The sequence below is a fragment of the Theropithecus gelada genome, chromosome 3, assembly GCF_003255815.1.
Source record: "Theropithecus gelada isolate Dixy chromosome 3, Tgel_1.0, whole genome shotgun sequence".
In the NCBI taxonomy this organism is placed as follows: domain Eukaryota; kingdom Metazoa; phylum Chordata; class Mammalia; order Primates; family Cercopithecidae; genus Theropithecus; species Theropithecus gelada.
In genome coordinates this window covers 103,580,312-103,587,077 of record NC_037670.1, presented here as the reverse complement: position 1 = coordinate 103,587,077, position 6,766 = coordinate 103,580,312, and positions in this window count along the sequence as shown.

Here is a 6,766-nt window from a genome sequence, read left to right as displayed (position 1 = left end):
GTTGTCATTTACCGAAACTTATTACTCCATGTAATGTCTACAATGTTATTCCTTGATGAAAGGATTTATCTTCATAGATTCTCAATCATATCCAGGTCATCTATAAGCCTCCTGGATATGCACATAAAATTTTGTGACTATATAAGAGATTCTGGTATAGAATTGTGGTGTGTAAAACGACATTCAACAACAAAAGTAAGAAGGAGGAGAAATAATATAATATATTTGCATACCAAAATGTAGATCAATGTTTTCCAACATTGCATGTACATTTAGCTTCTATTCCTTAAAATACTGACCCAGCCACCCCCCACGGCTATTTTCTCAAAAGTTATAAAAGGAAATTAAATTTCCTCTTTGACACACCTGTCAAAACATCAAAGATTATAATGTCTTCCACCTGTAGATGATATTTTTCTACATATTTTCTTTATGCACAAAGGTACTAAGCGTATTTAAGAGATGCAATAATTTAGAACTTTATTTTTTTTACAAACTTATATTTGCTTTTGTCAAAACGACTTCAAACTGGAATCTATCACAAAAGGTTTTTATCAGCTCAAGTTTTACGCAAAAGAGTTTTATAACAAGGCTTCAAAAGACTTTGTATTCTATCGAGCTTGGTAGAAGAGACCAGGCTACAAATTCCATGAACACAATCTTTACATTGGATTTTAAAAACTGCCTACAGAAAGAAATTTGTCTAACTACAGTAACTCTGCATGTGATAGCTATATCAGGAGGGATTATGAATATAAGAAATTTATGTTATTCTAAAACTTATTTCATGAAGAATATGAAAGTGTGTGAGCTGTACTATGTTTTCTTAAATGTGTCAATTAAACCTTCCCACTGCAAAACTAGCTAGTAAGTAAGCTATTCTTTTATGCCTACAGCCTTTCCTTTCCTACCCAGAAGTCCAGAAAGAAAAAAATTCTGATAAACTAATATATTTTAAGTGTTAAGTATTTTCCTTTTATGGCCTACTTGAAATATAAAATGTTGTTGTTGTTTACACATATACAATTAAATGTGAATTTTTAAATTTTCAACTTAATTGGAATGTGTGTTATTTGAATTTAAAAAACAGACTAATAGAATTGGAAAACTCAGCAAATTGCTTTTGTTGACACTTCAAGGAACTAATTTGGCAAGTGCTTGGCTAAAATTGACCCACCTCTGCATGCTCCGTATTGACTGCCACCTACTCCACCTGTGATCCATTCCTGGAAATAGTCATACAGCCTAAATTAACTGGAAGGCTTTTCTCTTCCTCATATTCTTGAAAGAAATGTTCCTCAGCTTAAAGAGAGGAACAGGATGGTTCTGAGTAATAAAAAAATAAATGTTCTGCTTACATATCAATGACTTTGATATTTAAATGTGAATTATGTCTGGAAGCAAGTGTACCTATTACATATGGGAACAAAGTCAGTGTCCAGAGGAAGCTACTTACAGTTTATTTCTAAGATCATGAATTGTCACACAAACGTAAATGAAAAGAAAAAATTTATGATAAAGTCATTGTAGCATTACAGTGAATTTCAAGAACAGAGTAAGTTTTTCAAAAGGGCATTATATTTAATGCATAGCAGTCATATTTACTTTGTGAAATACTTTTTTTTATTTCTTTTGTAATGAGAAATTTACTCTACCTCTGGGTCAGAAGTGCATTTTTTCATCCCTAAAATGATTGTATCCCAACTGAATGTACATTTAAAATGGAAACTTTAAAATAGTACCAAGTTTCCCTGTTACTATTGTTACTTTAGGGGAAAAGGGTAGGTTTTCACATAGATTAGGCAAAATCATTGTGTTCTTTTCAAATATTCTTAAATGACTTTTAAAATGGCATGTACGGCACATACAGAGAAATGACAGATAAAATGAGTATATTAATGAAATGGTAAATCATATCATTTTTCATGTAGTTTATAAATGGTAACATCTGAAAAGATTATAGATTATTTTTGCTTGTATTATTTAAATATTTTATTAAAGTTGGAGTAAAAAGAATAAAATGTTATCTATATTTTATGTATTCAATCAACAAAATATGTAAGTATTGTTTCACTTTAGATATAAACAGTATGTGGAAACTCTAGGACTGGCAATTCTATTGTGACTGTGTGTCAAAGAATGATCATTTTATGGATGGACAACATGAGGAATGTAGAAACAAGCACCTTATTTTCTTGTCCCTTTCCACGACCCACTTAGGTCAGATATTCAGACTCTACAACCTATTCCTACTGCATTTACCTAATTACATATTTCCTCTCAAAGCTCCATAATCTGACTTATCAACTTTCCTAGTCGCATTTTTCCTGACGGCCTCTGGGCCTTTCATTCTTCTGCTATTAACAACCAAATTGCTAATTAAATTTTTTATAATGATGAGATTAAAAGATTCTTTGAGTAGATCCTAAACTCTTGAATCTCAGACTCTTTATAAAGGACACTCAATTGCAAATGCACACATCCTATGTGGAGATTTGGCCTTATATCCCCATGTAGAACCCATAGCTGACTATATCAGTCACAAAACATTTTTGTTCCTCTGACCAATAGCCTAAGCCTAACTATAATCCAAATACTCTTTAAATTTCTCATCTTTTTGTCTATGTTTTTGGTCACTGATGACCTGAATCTGACAGCACAGGTGGCCATGAAGGTCTACCACAGCCTATTGCATGTTGGGAAGAAGGACATTCTTCCGAAAAGCAGGCGTTCTAGCTTAGTAGCACTTTAGCCACATGGAAGGAAGTAATCCAAAGATGCAAACATCTAAATCAATGCTATGCCAAACAGAACATTTTTAAATATCTCTCCAAAATATGATAATTACAATACTCTTACCTTAGAGTTTGTTTTAGCGTCTCTATAAACCTAGATTTGCATTCTAAGATTCATTCTCTGAGAAATTAAATGATGGGGAAAATTTTAAGCATCTCCTAAAATTGCAGTATGAAATTACAAATTAAAAATGATGCTCCTTATGCTAATGCTGATGCCAATGATATTAATTTTAAAAAATGAATGCTATAATTTACATGATTTTATTGTATTCTAACCACTGTAGTGGTCCTAAAAAATTATAAGAAAAATAACACATATTTATATGTTGTGTGTATATATATGCACTTTTTAAAATTAAAAATTAAAATTTTTAAATTTGGGGAAGTGGTACATAAAATGAGTTTGTAATATGAGTTTTCCCAACTTCTGAAACCAATGAAGGTGAATCCAGAGTTTGGAACAATGTCTGTGTCATCGTTAAATAAGTGATTTTTTACTATTATAAATTAAACAATGGGTATCAGACACAAATGTTCTCCCTTCCAAAGATTGGTCCTAACCTCCACCTTTGTAGGTAACATGTATTTCTCCATTAAAACACAGTTAAAGTGAAAAAAAAATCAAGGCTTTTTTGAGGCTAACATCATTTATGGGGCCTCACCATGTAAGTATCTTCTCATGCCCAAAAGTTACTAGTTATCAAATAGACTGTCTACATAGATCAGTTTTCTTGCTCTACTGTCTACATTTTTGCTGGTAGATGTACTTGCATTAAACTTGAACTTTCTCATAATTTTGTCCAAATTGGATTATCAATTTAGGAAGCTGTGGTGTGTACAGTTTGGTGTTTTCAAGGTAAGTTTCTTTAAAATTGTTCTTTAGCATTATTTTCAATAATTATTTATTGAGTACCTACTAATTGGCAGACTTACAATTTCTAGTGATTACCACTGAACAGTATAGAAAGGTTTACTCTCCTCATTCTTAATAAAAAAATAATAGTTCTAGCAGAGATTAATGTTAGATGGCCATCTAACTTATTCCAATGACCTCAGACACCCATAACGTTAAAGTTTAAAGAATCAATTTGATTTGACTAAATACTGATGCTCTCTATTGGAGACTTACATCAATCACTTGTTTTAAGTATATTGTCTAGCCACTTCGAGAATGAAAATATAGTGAGAGCTGATGTCAAAAGCTGTTAAAAGAGTTGAAGACATTGAGTTTTTCAAATGTCAAACACAGGACCAAGAAAAAAATCACAGGGCCAGTGTTATATCAAACACAGGGCCAAAAAAAGAAAATGCTTGACTTTATAGTCAGAAGATTATGGCTGATAGGTATTTGAGATAGCAATAACCCTTTCTTAACTACTACAAAATTAAATATTCTGTATTTTCTATAAGTTAAATAGCATGGTTTAGCAAAGCAGTTGCATGGTACAAAATATAATCACTCAATCAAAAAAAGTCTGCTTGGACTTTTATGCATTTTTAAATTCCTTGTTGAAGCCAAATTTAGAAAATTTACAAGCTTCTTGAAGAACTGTATTAGTTTTTAGAATGTTCCTGAGATCACGGCAAGTGTTCCAAAAATGATATTTTTATTACACCCTAAGAAATTTTTAAAAATTGCAAACTATAGCATGATGTCTAGCATATCTCTAAAACGTAAAACACATCTGTACTCCAGCCTTTATATTAGACATGCTGAGAATGTCTTTTGCTGAAGGATGATTGAAAAAAAGTCACAAGGTTGCTGAGCATCCTAAATGACCAGGGCGAACGCTGGACAAAGATAAATGGAAGAGGTAAGTAGGACCCTTTCTTTGATAGACCCTGATCTCTCTTTCCACAGTATTTTTGTTATCCTACAATAAACATCTCACCTGTTGTAACTATCTTGCCTTACGTGCTTATACCTATCCATTTTTCAAGACATTTTTCTGAACATATATGAAAAATATGGTTTTTTCTCCTGAGGATTGCACAGTCAGGTGGGCTAAAGAGTGACAGCAAAGGAAGGAGCAAGTATGTCAGCACCACGACAGAGGAAAACCCAAATTTCTACTGACACACGCAGCCCTAAAATGGGAATTATTAGGGCTGTAGCAGAGAAGGTGACTTAAGATCCGAGTCAAGAAGAATTACTTGCATTAGTCAGATAAAGAAAGAATGAGTAGACTAAGAACATTCCTAGACAAGGGTTCTGTTTACAAACTCACAAGAATTTGGGAAACTGTGTAAATTATAACTTGAAACACAATGAATGAGCTAGAACAAGAATGAGGAGAACACTTTTAAGTTGCAAAAAAATACAATTTTATTTCAAAATGAGTATAGAGAAAGAATTGACGAGTTGTTATGCGGGAGGGGAACAAGAGTTCATATATTTCTGGATATTGCTGTGTTAATTTCTGCTTTTCATTCTCACTCAGATCCAGTTGTTAGCATCAAATAATTAGGGTGTTACCAGTCCCTTTAGCAAGCTCCATTTGTGTTTTCTGAAATGCCTTAAAGTTCACAGCGCTGATTTTGTAATGGTGTGAATTATTAGATAATACTAAATATTCAGAGATGTGTTTGAGCAGCCAATGATGAACCCACCACAGAATATCTCACTTGAAGGTGAAATAGGTCACCTATTGTGCTCACTCATGTAATCAGCCTATTTTCAACATGAGACATCTAGGGGAGCTGTTGTATATATTCCTGAAGTCAATTCATATTATTGAGTATTAAGCAATAAGGCCCATTCAGTATCTTGATTGTCACATAGCCAAATGAAAAAGAACAGGAGAAATAAAAAGGGGAGGCAATAGAGTTTATTACATTGGAAAGATTTCTGAGTTAGGCCAGAAGAGAATAATATTGCTTCTGATGGTTATTAAACATATATACTATAAAGAAAAGAAATGTTCACCCATTAAGGTAGTTGATAATATTGGTTCCTGCACATGCAGGGACAAAGTGTTTTCAATACAGCTTTGATATGTAGTGTGATGGTGAAGGCCAATGATTTTACATATGTTAAATTTCAAAGTATTTTTTTTAAAACATTGGATAGAGATATTTGGAGAAAATAAAAGGTAATAAAAAGGTTTTATAGCTGGTGTCAAGTATAAACATAACATAGAAAAGTTACAGGAAGAAAACATGATTTTTAAAATTTCTATTTCTATAAAATGAACATTGGAAAGCAGTCACACAAAACATTGAATATGAATATAGTAAAAAGGTTCTGTAATAGCAGAGTTATGAAAGAAAACATTCAGCTCACAAAAGCAGTCATTTACTCTTCAAAAACAGTGATTCTTACTTGAACACCAATTTGAGCCAGCATGAATTTCATAAAGAGGTGATATATGCACGAATAGCCTCTGATGAGAGGAAAGTATACAAATTTGTGTGTGTGTTTTCAGAATTTGACAGTGGTTTAAAAAAACATATTTATCTGTAGAATGTTCATACTTAGCAAAGGTAAAATTCACTTGAAATGTATCTGGTATGATGAACTAAATTTTAATTTTAATTTAATTTGAATTACACTGTAAAAACATAACCAATGTGTTACGACTGAATTGCATTCCACACAATTATATTTTGAACTCCTACCACTCAGTACCTCAGACTGTGACTGTATTTAGAGACAAGGCCTTTACAGAGATAATACAGTAAAATGAGATCATATGAGTAGGTTCTAATTCAAGATGACTGGTGTCCTTATAAGAAGAGGAGATCCCAGCACTTTGGGAGGCCTAGACGGGCGGATCACGAGGTCAGGAGATCGAGACCATCCTGGCTAACATGGTGAAACCCCGTCTCTACTAAAAAATACAAAAAAAAAAAAAGCCGGGCGAGGTGGTGGGCGCCTGTAGTCCCAGCTACGGGAGGCTGAGGCAGGAGAATGGCGTGAACCCGGGAGGCAGAGCTTGCAGTGAGCTGAGATCCGGCCACTGCACGCC